Source organism: Centroberyx affinis, unplaced genomic scaffold (genome assembly GCF_046629955.1).
Source record: "Centroberyx affinis isolate AG114_WGS23_722 - 3 ecotype Tasmania unplaced genomic scaffold, CSIRO-AGI_Caff_v1 ptg002491l_1, whole genome shotgun sequence".
Taxonomy (NCBI): domain Eukaryota; kingdom Metazoa; phylum Chordata; class Actinopteri; order Beryciformes; family Berycidae; genus Centroberyx; species Centroberyx affinis.
In genome coordinates, this window is record NW_027280718.1 from 85151 (window position 1) to 100983 (window position 15833).

Here is a 15833-nt window from a genome sequence, read left to right on the forward strand (position 1 = left end):
CTCACAACCCCAAGCAGTATTTCACTCGGTGGTCAGCAGCAGAGGCAGGCCTGGATTCTACCTCTGATCAAAGTGGATGTAGGTTTTACAACTCTGATCCCTTAGACGTACTGTTGTGCTTCTCTTCAGCTGATGATTTGTACACCAATAAGGCTGTGGTTCCACAGTAGTAACAGAACTACTAAAATTGAATCAAATCAATCACCCGCATTGCACTGCAAAGGAATGCACACTGCTGACTTCACACACTGTGATTTGCTGAGCTGAAACGAACCAACAGTTTTAAGCGGCAGAACTCTTAAGTGCTCTGACCCATAAGGATATGCTGGCCCACAAAACCACAATAATTCTTTATTCAATAAGCACAATTAACAGCTCAGGTCTTTCTCTCTCATTCTCTCTCTCTCTCTCTCTCTCTCTCTCTCTCTCTCTCTCTCTCTCTCTCTCTCTCTCTCTCTGCCATCTATTAAAGACTTGAAGGAGTGTTTGAGTGAGAGAGTAAAATCAATACAGGCACCATTAGCATGGTCTCATCAGAGAGCTTGCCTCAACATTCTGTGTTTAACATTCAAAGTCGTGAGCCATTGGAAATGTTTCTGGGGGCTTATTAATTCAAATCTGAGTCCAACAGTGTGTTGGCCTACACATCAGTTCAATGGGCTAACAGTGCTAAATGGGCTATGATTTGCAAGAGTATGATTTTTAACTGCATGATAATTGGGCCTGAACTGAGCATGGTGAACCTGGAGGATGGCAGCTGATGTATGAGATGGTAGCATGATATCGGAATGCTCACTGCTGATTGGTGAATGTATGTGGAATGATATGTGTATGTGTATGATATATGTGTATTGTCCACAGTATGTCTAGCACTGTCCCTTTTGCACCATACAGTATCTGAGCACTGGTGTCACCAAGAAAAATCCCTGTACACTCATTGCAATCAGGAAATAAAGTGTTAATTTGTTTTGGTTTTACTAACTGAACAGATAGCAGCTTTAAGTGACAATGTTACACCCGGAGGTAGCTGAGTGGTTACGCCCCATGCCACTAAAACCAGATGTGTGATCCCACTGGCTTCACATCAAATCCCACCAGAGCTTTCCTTCCTGCCTCTCCCCCCTACTAGTACCCTACTGCCACTGCTTCCCCACTGTCTGAATGAAAAATGGAAACACTAAAGGTGCATGGTGAGTCACAATGTTAAGTAAACACAAGTAAACACTGGCTTATGTGACTTTCAATATCATCCTTCAATGGTGATTTCCCTCATGTTTCTGTTTTAATCCAAGCTGCAGGGCTCCGCAACTGTGAATCAAACTGAGTTTTGTTTTAGTCAATGAACACATCGGATGAAGCGCTCGGTACCTTGCATGATTGGGCATCGGTTCAGAGATGACAGCATATGCAGCAGACACCTGAACAGTGTCCAGGCCAGGCTTGGGCTGGGGCTGGGCCAGTGGGGGGTCCATACGCCAGACTCCCATGGTACCAGCAGATGGCTGAGGGACTGACCAAGTATGGCGATTCAATCTGCTACTATTATCCAAGGTGGGCCAACTTCCTACCGGCAGCAGGTTTTCTCTTTCATCATGCTCTTTCTCTCAAAAACAAATGTCTCCTGTGTGCATCAACTGTGATGCATAGTGCTGCTGAGGGCTGGGAAATATGTGAGTAAATCCTGAGTCACAGCTCACAATATTTGGGAGTAGCATTTGATTGTAATGGCAAATAAAAATGAAGCTAGGCAAGGAAGTCTTGACTTAAAGAGAGCAAATGGGAGCCTAGCAACAGGGGACTAGACGGGTTTCCTAATTCCCCCAGCAGATTTCCATAGCCTTGTTTGGGAGGAGATGATGAATTTGAAATGTAAAAAGCAGCAGGGGAAATGGGAATCTGGTTAAATCGTGTGCATGTGTCTGCATGTGTGTGCATTTGTTTGTGTGTGCCAGCGTGTCTGCGTACCTCTGTCTGCAATTGCTCGTCTGTGTGTGTGTGGGGGTGTGTGTGGGGGGGGGTTTAATGGGACGAAAATAACAGTAAAACCTTTCAATTACTTTCCACAGACCAAAAAATGGCTATCCCGGCGCAGAGATATAAATCAATATTAAAGTAAACAAGTAACTACAAACTCCCTCCTGCCTGGCACACAGTGAAATGGGACTGCAGAGGTTAGTCGATTTCATTAGTTAAAATTTGATCAGAGCGGAGATTCCCGAGGGAGGAGCAACAGATGATTCAGACACGAGTGTGGCTATACTGGACATCTTCAACAGCACAGTTGCCTCCATGAGCCCATAATGAGGGCTGGCCACATATCACTGTTTAATCTTCCATGGCGCGGTTTCTATTAAAACCCAGTCAAACGACGGTAGGTAACAAAGAAAGAAAGGTCAGGCTTATTGATTGTCTGGTCTCCTACCCTGGCTGCCTCCATGTTCACCTGTCAGATTTTTTTTATTTGAAGTATCATTTACCACATGTCAAGCTAGCCCTCACTGACAGCTGCTGATCGCCATATCGAAGGTCATCTGCAGTTATGATCAAACGCGGCCAAGGGATACACGCGTACACACAAGGCAGAAACACGTGTACACAGAGACACAGACATAGATACATATAAAGTGTCCACAATGGGATCGCTCTCTCTCTCTCTCTCTCTCTCTCTGGCTCTCTCTCTATCTCTCTCTCTCTGGCTCTCTCTCTATCTCTCTGGCTCTCTCTCTCTCTCTCTTTCTCTCTCACTCTCACTCTCCTTGGCACATTGCTTCTCGCTCAATCTTCTCAGGCTCATGCACAGTTCAAGTTCAGTCCACCTCCAGGGGATTGAAGCAGTTACCCAGTAGAGTAATCTCACCTGTTCTGCTGTTTCTGACTCAGGTACTTCTTCTTGATGTTCTGTAGCTCATTGTCCAACCTTTCCTTCTCATTCTTCTACTCCTTAGTTTTGGACTCCGACATGTTCAGCTGTGCCGATAACGCCTGCGGAGCCGGAGAGAAATGTCAGTTTGTCATGGAAAAGGTGCACAGAGGGAAACAGGTACTGTGTTTTGCCTGAAAACATAGTTGGCAAAGTCTGTATCTTCTTGTATTATGTAACTGACAACTCATATTTGTTAACACGCATTCATATCTATTCTACTCTCTCATTATGCTATAATAGTATTCTTGATTTGTATGTTGGAAGTCCAGTAGGGTTTCTGAATTTTACTGAGGGGACCTTAGCGAGCCACCAGTATAGTGTTATTTTTTTAAATGTAAATTTTTATTGCTATGATAATATTACATAGTGTTATGTTATGTCTGTTCTACTGCATGGGCTTTAATGGCACTAGCAGTGAATGTCTTCCCTTTATTGCAGTATTACTCACAGTGTGCTAATCTGATTGTTTTGTTCCTTTTAATTTACAGAACATTGTTAAGACATTTGTTAAGAAAATAAAACAAGTAGTATACTACTATTTCTCTTCACTTACCACTAGTATTAGTAGTAATATTATGCTATTTAGCACCGGTTAATCACACTGACACCTTGAAACCAATCTAGGAGGCTGATGAAATAAAATCAATGCCTTATTCACCTATTAATTCATTACCATGAACCTTGTCCCCTAATGTAATGAACTAAATTGTCCTGGTGTGAACCCATATTCCATTTTATGGCCAAAACAAGCAAGGCTGACAGTTGATTCTGGCATAATCTAATTGCCGTTTCTTGTAGATTCTGTTTCTGCCCTTGAGCTTAATGGCTGAGAGAGAGAGAGAGAGAGAGAGAGAGAGAGAGAGAGAGAGAGAGAGAGAGAGAGAGAGAGAGAGAGAGAGAGAGAGAGAGAGAGAGAGAGAGAGAGAGATCCACTGCGGTGAACTATACGCAATGGAACAATGGAGTTGAAGAAAAAGCAGGGGCTTTGTAAGCTCCAATGTCATTAATGTCATTCTTTCTGTGCCATGACATGCGTTTATTTACAATTATGCCATTTCAAGTCAAAATCAAAACACCATGTGTACCAGTTGGAGGGTAGAAGCCTGAATTTGGGTCGCTGTCATTTTATCAGCTACATTAGTAAATATCAAGAGCACTGTTTTCCATTTGCTATTGTGTTATTCATTCACGATTCAGCACGATCATTAGGCAAAGACCAACAAAGCAAATAATGGGGTATTAATCAGTAGCATTACAAATGAAGAGGACAGCTATTTTAATTTCAGAAAGATTTTTCAATTTTGGCTTACTGCAGGCCTAAACGGTGCTTACTACATATTAGCATTGCAATTGCCTGGGTGCAAGCTTGTTTAGCTAAACCCTTGCCAGCAGTGCCTGGGGTCCACATTTAATTAAGCTTGGTAATAAATTATCAGAGAATTAAGCTCAGAATGGCTCCACCTCTGGGCATTGGCAGGCTTTATATGTCGCATGCGCATGAAGGTATGTGCTGCTAACTACAGATATTCAAGAACAACCTATTCTGCACACAAGAAGTATTTTAAAGTCTCCCTTCAAACATAGCAGCCATGACTCATTCTTAAAAGGAAAAGGAAAAGAAGGGAAGAGTAACATTCAGCGTCTTAATGACCACACCGACCTCACCAAAGGCATCACAGAAAGAAAAAAAATGCTAATAACTCTTTCATATTTACCCAATATCAATCCCAAATGTTTTAATGGTGTCTGTATTTAAAGTTTCAAAAAGGAAAAAATAGACAAGGGGAAAAAAAAAAGTAGAGTGAGAGATGCACTGGAGGGGGGCATTTTTAAAATCCCAAATGTCATTTGCTAACTTAGTCTTCGTAGTTCTTTATGGTTGAGCTCTTAATTAGGTGAGGGTGGTGGGGTGGGGGGGGGTTCTAATTATTCATTTAAGTGAACTGGCCCCGAACTCACAACTAGTGGGAGAGAAATGATTTATGGGAGCCCTGAAAAGCTCTCTGCGGGACAGGCGGCAGAGGCGAGCGACGCGGCAGGGCAGCTGGACATGGTGGCAGCGGTGGTGCGAGGATAAGGGAAGGCGAGGACAGACACAGAGATACTGGGCTGGGGGGGGAACAGGCACTCTGGGGCTGATGGGGAATACTGCTGCCTCAAAATGCACCACAGGCCTATATCCACCCCAGCTCCGCTGTGCCTTAAGTACCATTTTTGTGCCAGTGGTCAGAAATGCTAGAATGACAAAAAAAGAGACTAAGAGATAGAAAGGGAGACAGATAAGAAGAGGGAGGGAGGGAAGGAAAGAAAGGTATAGAGAGTGGGGATAGAAGTAGAAGAGATGGAACAGAGACAGAAAGGGACAGAGATGGAGAGCATGAAGGACTGGAAGACAAATAAAGATAAAGGTCAAAAAGACAGAAAACAGGAGGAGAAAAAATAAAGAGAAAGAGAGAGAGAGAGATGCTTTGACTGGCAAGAAAAAAAGAGGGAGAGACGAGGGGAGGAGGGAATGATAAAACAGGAAAGAGAGAGAGATGAAAGTCGCTGAGGACCTTGAGCTTTTTGTTCCTCTCTCTGATGCTACTCTGGCACTGCTGGAGCTGCTCGGCTGCCTCCGGACCCGGCTGCCGCGCCAGAATGTGCTTCAGTTCCACATACAGTCTCCCCTTCTCCTTGTGGGGGGGAGGGAGGGAGGGAGGGAGGGAGGGAGGCAGGGAGAGAGAGAGAGAGAGAGAGAGAGAGAGAGAGAGAGAGAGAGAGAGAGAGAGAGAGAGAGAGAGAGAGAGAGAGAGAGACAGAGAGAGAGAGAGAGAAAGAGAGAGAGAGAATGAGTTAGAGTTAGTGAGGCGAGAGTATTGAGTTCGGTAAGAGGCACTCTTTTCAAAACATGCCACATATCCCGCTGGGTGCTTCATTACCAGCTACTGACTCACACATTTACCCCACACTTTTAGATCTGAGTAAAGATGTTATTTTCGAAACAGATCGGAGGCAACGGTGTCGCAGGCTGTGAATGGATGCGTAATGGGTGAGAGGGGCATTATCGCCAAGCGCACAGGTCCACCACAGACTCCCATATAGATCCCTGCTGTAGATATTTTGCTCAGCCAGGCAGAGTGCTCCTTAAAACGCACTTGAATCCCGTCGATTGCCCTGTGTTACCTCCACGCTTACACAGCAAAGCACACTAATCCCCCACCCCCCCCACTCCTCCCCCGAAAGTATTGTTAACAAATAAAACATGACTTTGCAGACAATACATGGAAGGGACAGCATACTAAATCAAAGTCACTGTAAGTCACTCTATTAAATGTGTAATCAGGCAGGCTGTGGTGGGACTGCAGGCCAGGTTTGACCCCATCAAGTTTTAATGAGGTCCGCCGAGTCGTTACCACTCACATTTAAATAACATGCATCAATATTAATAGGTTATTAATGACACAAAGCAATTATGTATACAGTGGACTGGAGACAGGGAGCGGTGAAAAGACAGCGAGAGCAAGAAAGAGACAGAGAGAGAGATGGAGAAAGAGAGTGATCCTTTCAAGACTGTATGTGCCTGCATAGCATACAGTAGGTGTGTGATGGTGAGATATGGATGAACTTGGCTGGTGCTGCGTGCGCGCTGTGTGTGTGCCTGCATTCGTGCCAGGGCAGCACTAGATAAATAGTGACCCCAGGGTGAGGGATCTTCCCCGGCTTGCAAACTCATATACTCATGACTGGGGGGCAAATAGCAGCCAGCCCATTCATATGCACAGCCTTCACAGAAATATCTATGCTAGCAGCAGTGAAAATAGCCTGTATCAGGTTGTGTATTTGTGTGGTTCAGATCTGCCCAAGCCCAGAGGGTCCAGGGGAGGGTGAAGTGCTCCGTAGGGGGAAAAGGGGTGAAAAGTGTCTAAAACCTGGTCCTATGAAAAGGCTTAATCCTTTAATGTGAGACTCTTTTTCATGTTTGGAATGACAGGTGAATATGTGCACACCTACTGTAAGCAGGTGTGTATTTACAGTTTGTAAATCTGCAGTGTCAAAGCTTAAAGCAATGTTCCACTGAGTTTCAACATGGGGGTTCTTTGGCACTTGACCACCATGAAAACCAGAATATAAACTACTCATCAAGATCGGATGCAGTTGGGACGAGTTTGTAGCATTCAGATTCGTACTTCCCATTCATTTGAATGAGGCCACGAAAATAGCCTGGTTGTTTATGAACATATTCAACATGTCTTGCTTTTAAGAAAACAAAGCAAAATGACGTCTTGGGTCCGTCGTTATTTTGCATTTCTATTCTTGGTTTAAGCTAAAATTATTTAAAGTAGAGTAGTAGTAGTATTTAAAGTATTTTAAAAGTATTTAAAAATAAAAGTAGATCCGGTCTCCCAAACAGAAACTTCTAAATGGCATCCCTCCACTTTGTTCTCTTCTATCAATATAAATGCTATTTGGCAAAATTATGTTCTAAAACATTGGACCCACAGTCAATTGAAAATCACAGTAGTGGGATCTGTTGTTGAATCTGTTCACAAAGGTGTTAAATGTCAGTTTTCAGGCTATTTTCGTGGCCTCATTCAAATGGGAAGCAAAAATCTGAACGCTACAAACTCATCCATCTGCATCTTTGTGAGTATTTTTATATTCTGGTTTTCATGGCGGTTAAGTGCCGATAACCCCCATGTTAAAACTAAGTGGAATATTGCTTTAAAGACTCAAAAGTAGCTGCAGACTGGTAAATCTGACAGAATAAATCTCTTGGATTTGATGGAAGGGTCAGTAATCCTTCATTTTACAGGTCCCTAACAACATATGAACTATTCCTAATTAGACGTTAACAAAAAAAAACATTTACACAGCAACGTGCCTGAAAATAGACAAAGAGAAAATAGACCCACTTCATTTTCCAGGTCCGGTACCATGAAAATACACATGAATACTATTGAATTCTAGAAAATAGATCCGCTTCACATTTGAGGTTTGGTACTATGTAAATACATATGAACGCAAATATGTTGTTGAACAATAACTTTTTTGTTAATGACCAGTTCATACGTTGTTAGTAATTAACAGTGCAATAACTAAATGGTAAGTTAGTCCAGTTAGAAAATAACTGGACTATTTAAGATCAAATAACACAGCCATGTTATTGTGTAAAAGATTTTTTTTTAACGTCTAATTAGGAATAGTTCATACGTTGTTAGGGACCTGTAAAATGAAGGGTTACCGAAGGGTCATCTTCATCAGGGTATACAGATATCACGATTAAGGATATTTATATACCCTGATTTTGTGTTTGTGTGCAGTGTGAAAATATAAGCATAGCATGTTTCCTGACATAGCGCTCATGGAGGGAACAGAGAGCGATGCGTGTCAGCAGAGAAAACGGACCAACTGGCCTCTCTTTCTTTGCCGTCTCTATTTCCTCCTCCTCTCCCCATCTTGATTGAGTCATCACAGTGCATGACAAGAAATCACTGTGACTCACTTCCTGCATCCAAATCAACTGAGGAAAACGTTTCCAAAATCCCCTCATTTATCTCCCCTCGCATGCGTATTCCTGGTAGGAAACTGAGAGGTACTCCAGTGAAAAAAACATGACAAGGAGCGACAAAGAAACAAAAAGAGTGGCACCTGAAATAGCTCTGACCTGCTTTTGAAGGATTGTTCGTAGGAAGTCTAAGTATACCTCCAGTGTGACTAATGCAACACCATAGATGTACATATAGAGGGACAAGCCGTGCGCTTTGAGTGATCTGCCTGGCAATTGCTGGCTGAGTGACAGTGATCAATATGCATGTTATCAAGTCTGGGCTCTACGAATGGCATTGTTACCTGTCCTGGAAGAACAATATTCTCACAGCAGTTATTCCGGGCACAATGAGTTTCTCTTTATTGGAGGCTGGTGAAAATCTAAGCTGTCAAACTGTCAAAAGGGAGCCAGCATTCACTAATATATTTCAAAACTGACAGACTGCAATACTGCTGCTGCAAAAGAAACAAAAAAAAAAAGAACAAGCAAGCTCCCTCAGAAAATTAAACCACTGCCAGTATATCGACTGCCACTTAGCAAGAGAAGGAGCAGGGAACAGAGCAAATGAAAAAAGGAAACAAAATTTTATTGGTGAATTGTAAATCAGTGGGACACAAACAAATGCAAAGTAATATGAGAGAAGGAAATACAATAGGCAAAGCATGGGGCCGAATGACCAACCAAAGCAATCATAATTATGGGTGTTTATAATCAGCATAATGCATCTATATGCCTTTGCACTCCAGGACACCCAGTGGGGGGCTAGCGCCATCTGCAGGTTGTTGTTTTGATCGATAGTAACAAGGGTGGGCTCACAGTAACCGTGGCAACAGATGCATACCATGCATGATGCCTCCTTTGTCCTTTAATGGTAGGCTAATGAGCTGCCCCAAAATCAGAGACAACGGGAAATCTGAGTCAGAGATGACAGAGAGAGACAGAAAGAGCGAGGGAGCAAGCGAGCGAGTATTCTGAGAAACAGAGAGAAATACAGGCAAACAGAATGAGGATCATTACACCAGTCTGAAATCATCTCAATTCCAGAATAGCATTCAGCCTCACAGTATCTCGGTAGCAGAATCTGTCACCCCAACACCCTCCCACAATTCCATTATCTTCCTTTGCTCGCACTACAAAAATTTCACCACAGCTGTAACAGTCCAAACTACTGTTACACAGATTTGGCTGGGCTCCAGCATGTGTGGGAGAGGAGCAGAGCAGCAAGGCTAACTGTACCGCATTAATGATATTATAGGAAAGACAAGCTGTGCATTTAAAGGAGAGAGAGACAGACCAAATTAATTATACCTGCTACTGGCAAGCTGAAACCAAAAAACAAATTCAAATGATGCCATGGCAGAAACTACAGATTTAAATCTAAATCTAAAAATATTCTGTTGGAGAAGTTTCCAAACAGTTCCCCTTGTGGTTGGAGTCAAAGTGCAGCAGTAGTTCAGCAAGCACATACTAAACAAGCAGGTTTTCCACAATGTATACATGAATATTAATAAAATACAGAATCAGTGACAGTTTGGCCATTGAAACAATGTGCCTATAAGAAAACATGGTTCCCTGGTGATGTACCAATGTCTCTGAGCCAGTGTCCCCAAGACAACGTGCTATACATATACTACAGTATAATTGTCAGTTATAGTGCAGTGATCCTTGTCAGTCAGACAATCTGCTAAATTTCCACATTCTCTGGTATAGAAAATACAGCAACAAATAAAAGGTCCTGTTGGGGAAGATGACATCACCACAGACTTTTTGGCATTTGGTTACTACCTAAGGTCGTACATTTATTGCTGGCTTTTATTTCACAGATTATGAGTTAATTTGTTTTCTTATTTAGTCTATTTAGGACTTAAAAAATAAATCCCTTTTCTGTCTGGTTCTTATATTGACCACTGGTGTGTGTGTGTGTATGTGTATGTGTGTGTGTGTGTGTGTGTGTGTGCAGATGTATAAGAGCCAGAGACAAAAGAGAGAGAGAGAGAGAGAAAGCAAAGAAAGACAATCTAAAGTCTATTAGGGCTCAAGCAAGGCACCACCAAATTGAGAAATTTTCTAAGCCTCTTATGCATGATACATAAAGGTAAGAAAAAGTGTTATCATGGTCCAAGAGTTATGAATAAGGGATAAACCAAAAAAGTCATAGACAAGAAGTCAGTGAGCGAAGGAGCTGGGATTTAGCAAAACAAAAACTGGAGAGGGGGGGAAACCAATCCCTTAATATCTGCTGTGGATGCACAGGATTCTCAATTCTCTCTCTTTCTCCTCTTCCCATCGCTCGACACAAACAGATGAACGCTAGGTTTATGTCAAAGGAAGTATAACCCTCGAGGCAGCGTGCACCCAACGCATCCTCACGCACCACTGAAAGATGGGCTAATATCCACTGATTTATTTTTCCCTTGCAGTTCCTCTGACTCTCCATCTAGTGAATTAATGATAAACTTAAAAGCATCAAATGCCAGTCATCAACAAGTGATCAAAAGAGGACACAGAACATGTAGGCCTGCAAAAACACTCATGAACCTCTCTATCTGTGTGTGTGTGTGTGTGTGTGTGTGTGTGTGTGTGTGTGTGTGTAATTACGTGTTTCTTTTGAAGGTAAAGGGTGGTACAGCATGAGAAAAAAATTGTTTTCACTTTTTCCCATTTCATGTGAAATACAATTAGTTAAGTCAATTTATGCACTGAATGGATTGTACCACATGATGGTACAATGATGACACATGGATAAAACACACCATTAAATTAATATTAACATGGTTCCAAAACAGAATTCAGTAAATTTAGCGCTACAGTGACATTTTGCTTCCAGGAGCACATGTGCCTCTAAACTGAAACTAAAGCGCAGGTAAGAAATATAGCATGATTTAGCATGAAATTAATTACTCATCCCTATTTTAAATCTCAAATTGCACATATGCTCCTTTTTTCAGTTTTATGGTTCTCAGTTTTTCAGTAGCATGAACTTGTGTAGGGTCTTATACCACTAAATGGTAGCATGAGATACAGATATATAGAGGCCACCTACACATTTTCCATTTCAAAATCCTCCTCTATGTACTACCACCTCCATTAGGGGATGGGATCTTGAATTTGGTCTAAATAACGACATAAAGCACTAGAAGATGATTGCAACTCTGCTAGTTTGTTGACAACGGGAAATTACAGAAGGCTTATGGGTTGTTATCGTCTAATAGGCTCCATTTGTAGCCTATAGACTGAATGTTCATGGGATTGGGCACTGAACCACATGCATGTCGCTGCTGCCACAGAAAAACCTTGAAACCGCATTTTTGGTAATTTTCATACTTGACATCACTTGGACAGATGGTTTACACAGTCTTTTATGAGTACAGCAAGTCACCCTAGGAGTTACTGGTGAAAAACTGCTTAGGAAGTGCCTGTTGTGCAGCACTGAAAATCACTATGGCTATCACCACTATCGGCTCACTTAGACTAGGGTTTATTTCAGCCATTATGAAATTGTACAATGGAAATATACCCTCTCTTGATATCGGCTCACATGAACAAGTGGAGGGAAGTAAGGTGTAAAAGGCATCCAATTATAATCCAATGTTCTCAGATAGGACCTTGTCAAATTTGATGGAGTTTCTGTCCTTTGCATCTGTTCTTTAATATGGTCTCAATGGGAGAAAACATGCTGAAGGGCAACGTTGGATTCTGTGTGTGTGTTTGTGTGTGCGTGTGTGCATGTTTACGCACATGTGGTGGTAGAGGAGGAGGATGATAGGGCATCATGCTCCATTTCTGCTATCTTTCCCTTTTCATTATTTCTCTAGGGGTAGTCAAAATAAGGCTCCACTCCAATCCCCGTTGCACACAGCAACCTGTCAACGAGTTCATGCCACTACAGAGATCTCATACAGGGCCTTCCCACACACACACACACACACACACCATCTCACTTTCACACCGTCTCTCACACACTCTCCCTCTCCATCTTTCTCTGCCTCTCTCTCTCTCTCTCTCTCTCTCTCTCTAACTCTCTTTCACACTCTCCCCTCTGTTTTCTGATGCTCATAGACTATATCAGCTCAGTAATTCTGGCTACGCAGCCAAAAGTATTGCGGTAACAAATCTCACAGCCTAATCTCACCCAGGCTTATGTCAGGGATATTGTTGTCTGTGTTTTCCAATCTCAGCACTGAACATTCATATGATTAAATTACTGAGGCAAATCGGATATGGGGGAAGCAGGGAGGGAGGGTGAATGCATTGCCTGGCACTTCTCAATTCGACTACACCATACATAGGGACCTATGTGTCAAAGAGACCATCGAACTCTGCGGAACAACATTCCCAGTCGAAATCTGTCAAGATCAATGTGTTTTGATGTTGGGTGGAGAAAAACAACAACTGACAAACAGAACAATGAATTTGGCAGAAGTGGATATGGTGGCATTGATGCAATCAGCTGCAAGTCTGACAACAGGGTGAGCAAGGCCATGAGCAAAGCTGAACTGGCTACATCAAGCTTTGCATGTAAAATGTTAGTGGCTATGATCTGCAGCGATCTCAAACAAGACATTTGGGGCATTTACTTTTATTTTTTCATATCAAGTTGAGAAGAACTATTCTTGCAAGACATAAAACATGTAACATAACACAAAAAGGCCATGAAAGTATCACTATGAAAGGGCCTGCAGACATAATATCTAGTTACTGTAAATCCCTTTGCTGGTGCAGCATTCAGACCTAGATGTTGTGTCAAGATGAGACGCTTTGGCATGACTCCAGCATCTCCCCAAAGCAAAACAACACTGCCCTCGCATCAGTAATCGTGAACGTATGTAAACAAAACAGCAACATGCAAGAACAACACAGCACTGTAGAGCAGTGGTGTCCTCTTGAAAGGTGTGAAATAGAGAACAGATCTCTCCCCTGTGCCGAAAGCATTGCCATTGATTTCTTGTGGGCTGACCTGAACCTACCGCAGTGGTTTTACAACCCAGCTCTTTGTTGGAAAAGCCACATTGCTGGGCCAATAGGAGACAGATCTAAAACGGTGTGTACAGTATGTATCTGCATGTGTGTGTGTGTGTGTGTGTGTGTGTGTGTGTGTGTGTTCTTTGTCCAAAAGGTATTGGGTCTCGGTGATCAGGTATTTCTGTAAAGAGTGAATCTTCTGGATCAGCTTGTGTTTGCAAGGGTCACTAGCCTGCGGGTGAGAATCGTTTACAAAGTGTTAATAGCTGCTATTAAAAAAAGGTCACGGACAGAAGCGTGACCTTTTCCTTTCCGCATAACTCAAGTGTACTCTGCTGAGAACTGTGTGAGGGGTCTTAATTTTTTTTGGAGAGATAGCTTTGAACATATTTCACAGGGACGAGAAATGGGAAAGTTCACATTGCTGTGAGAGAGAACCAATATAACAGGTCAGGTCTGCATGGCTTTCAAAGGACCATACCCATAGAAATGTGCAGTATACTTACAGAAAAGCTCAGTAGCCCTTTGCTTTAGAATTACATTTTAGTCCTTTAGCCACTCTGTGATGATGAGTGAGCAGGCAATCGTTCAGTGTTTTACTAAAGGACACTTCAACAATACAAGTTAGCTGCTGCAGGGAACCTTTGACCTTCCTGTTACGGGATGGTCTCTCTGACAACTATAGGCCATCCGCCCCACTTTACTCAAGCAAACCCACACATACACACCCACACACAAGTTCATCTTTCTCAAACCGTGAACCTTTGTGGGTTTTGCCAGCTGTTCCTCTACGGCACAGCACCTTGTCATCTCTCTGAGCATCTCCCTCTGCATGTAGAAGAGCTTCCGTCTGCAACATGGCCCACTCATGCCATTTCACATTTCACACTATCCTCACATACGACTATATTTCCACAACCAACATATTAAAATTGTATTTTCAGCTTATTAAACTTATCATGTGATTAAATAACTAAATTATGGCCTTGTGTGGGTGACAGGTGAGGGGAATGAAATATCTATTGTTAATTATAAGAACTTGAAAATTAACTTTTGAAACATTGTGGCAAAAGCACAGTTTTACAATCTATATTAACTATTGCTTAGGTGTTTTTAAATAACACAAAATCCTATTTTAGAATGAACAAGAAGAAACATTTTTTTCATTTCAGTCCTAAGCATTACACAATCATTACAGTATTGAAAAAATGAAGCGAGTGAACTTATAAGTTCAGTGGAGTTCGAGAGGTATGTAAATACGACTGTTCAAAATGAGAGAAGGGATAAGGGGTAATGTGTTCGGGAGCTAGCTACTCTGTAAGTGTTGCCTTTCTTCATCATCATGCCCTGGGCTGAAACAGAGGTAAATGGATCAAATTGCGATTCAAGCAGCAGTGGTGGCCCAATCAATTGCCTTTCAGACGCCTGCATTACTGCCCAGGCATTTTAAACACTTCTTGTTCGTGTCTGCATGTTTCCTTCAACAAGAGACGCTAACGCTACGCCTCCTCCCTCACCTTCCAAATGATGCATTGGTGGTGTCAGCTAAGCCATATGCTAACCAATTGACTAGCAAACCAGAGACGTATAATCTCACACTTAAAGTCAAACGCACCAGAGACTTAACGCTTATATTCCTGTGAGAGACAAATGATGATAATGCACGGGTCATTAGCCAAATACAGAGAGAGAAGCAGACCATTAGCTCGCTCACAATGAGGGATCTCCTGGATGTCATTAGCACAAAACAATCAAGGTATATGTGCACTTGCATCCTCGGTAAAATACACTAGCAGGAGGCCATTGTTTGACCCTTGTGGTTGTTTCACCAATCTCCTATCAATCTGACTGTCAAGCCAGTAAAGAGAACACAGGTCTGGAGTGTCATGTGAGTGTCATGTAAGGGGCAAGGATACCATGGTCCACAACAGGTGGTGGAGTAGAGTGGTGTCACTGCAAGACAATGCAGGTGGTGCTGATGCTGTCAGAAAAAACAGGGTAAGTGTGCAAAGATGCATCAAACGTCAGCAAATGGGACATCAATACCTGAAAACATATGAGTCCTCCTCAGTCTATGGGAAATATACCCCGAAAACACATCTAATTCCCTCTTTTCCTTTGCTCTGCTCCAAGACATTTGCATAGCGATTAAGTGATGGGGTTGAGGAAATTGATGCTGATGTGTGTGTGTTTACCGAGTGGAAGTGTGCACTGTGCAGACAAGCGAGTGTGTATGTGTGTGATTGATTCATTGAGGTTAGCAGGGGCTGCAGTGCTGCTATCTTCCCGCCTCAAAGTTTAATCAACACCTTAGACTGGAAGCCAGAGCTGCAACTATTTTATTCAGCCTCTGCTATTTCTATGCATCGACTGTATATTGATTCTACGTGTGTGAGCTCACGTAAAACTCTGTGCTCT

General features: G+C 42.4%; 1 pseudogene; it reads right to left on the reverse strand.

Moving 5' to 3' along the window:
* Positions 1-2853: 2853 nt before the first annotated feature.
* LOC139656513 (cilia- and flagella-associated protein 58-like) overlaps positions 2854-15833 on the reverse strand; it is a 40078-nt pseudogene continuing 27098 nt past the window's right edge.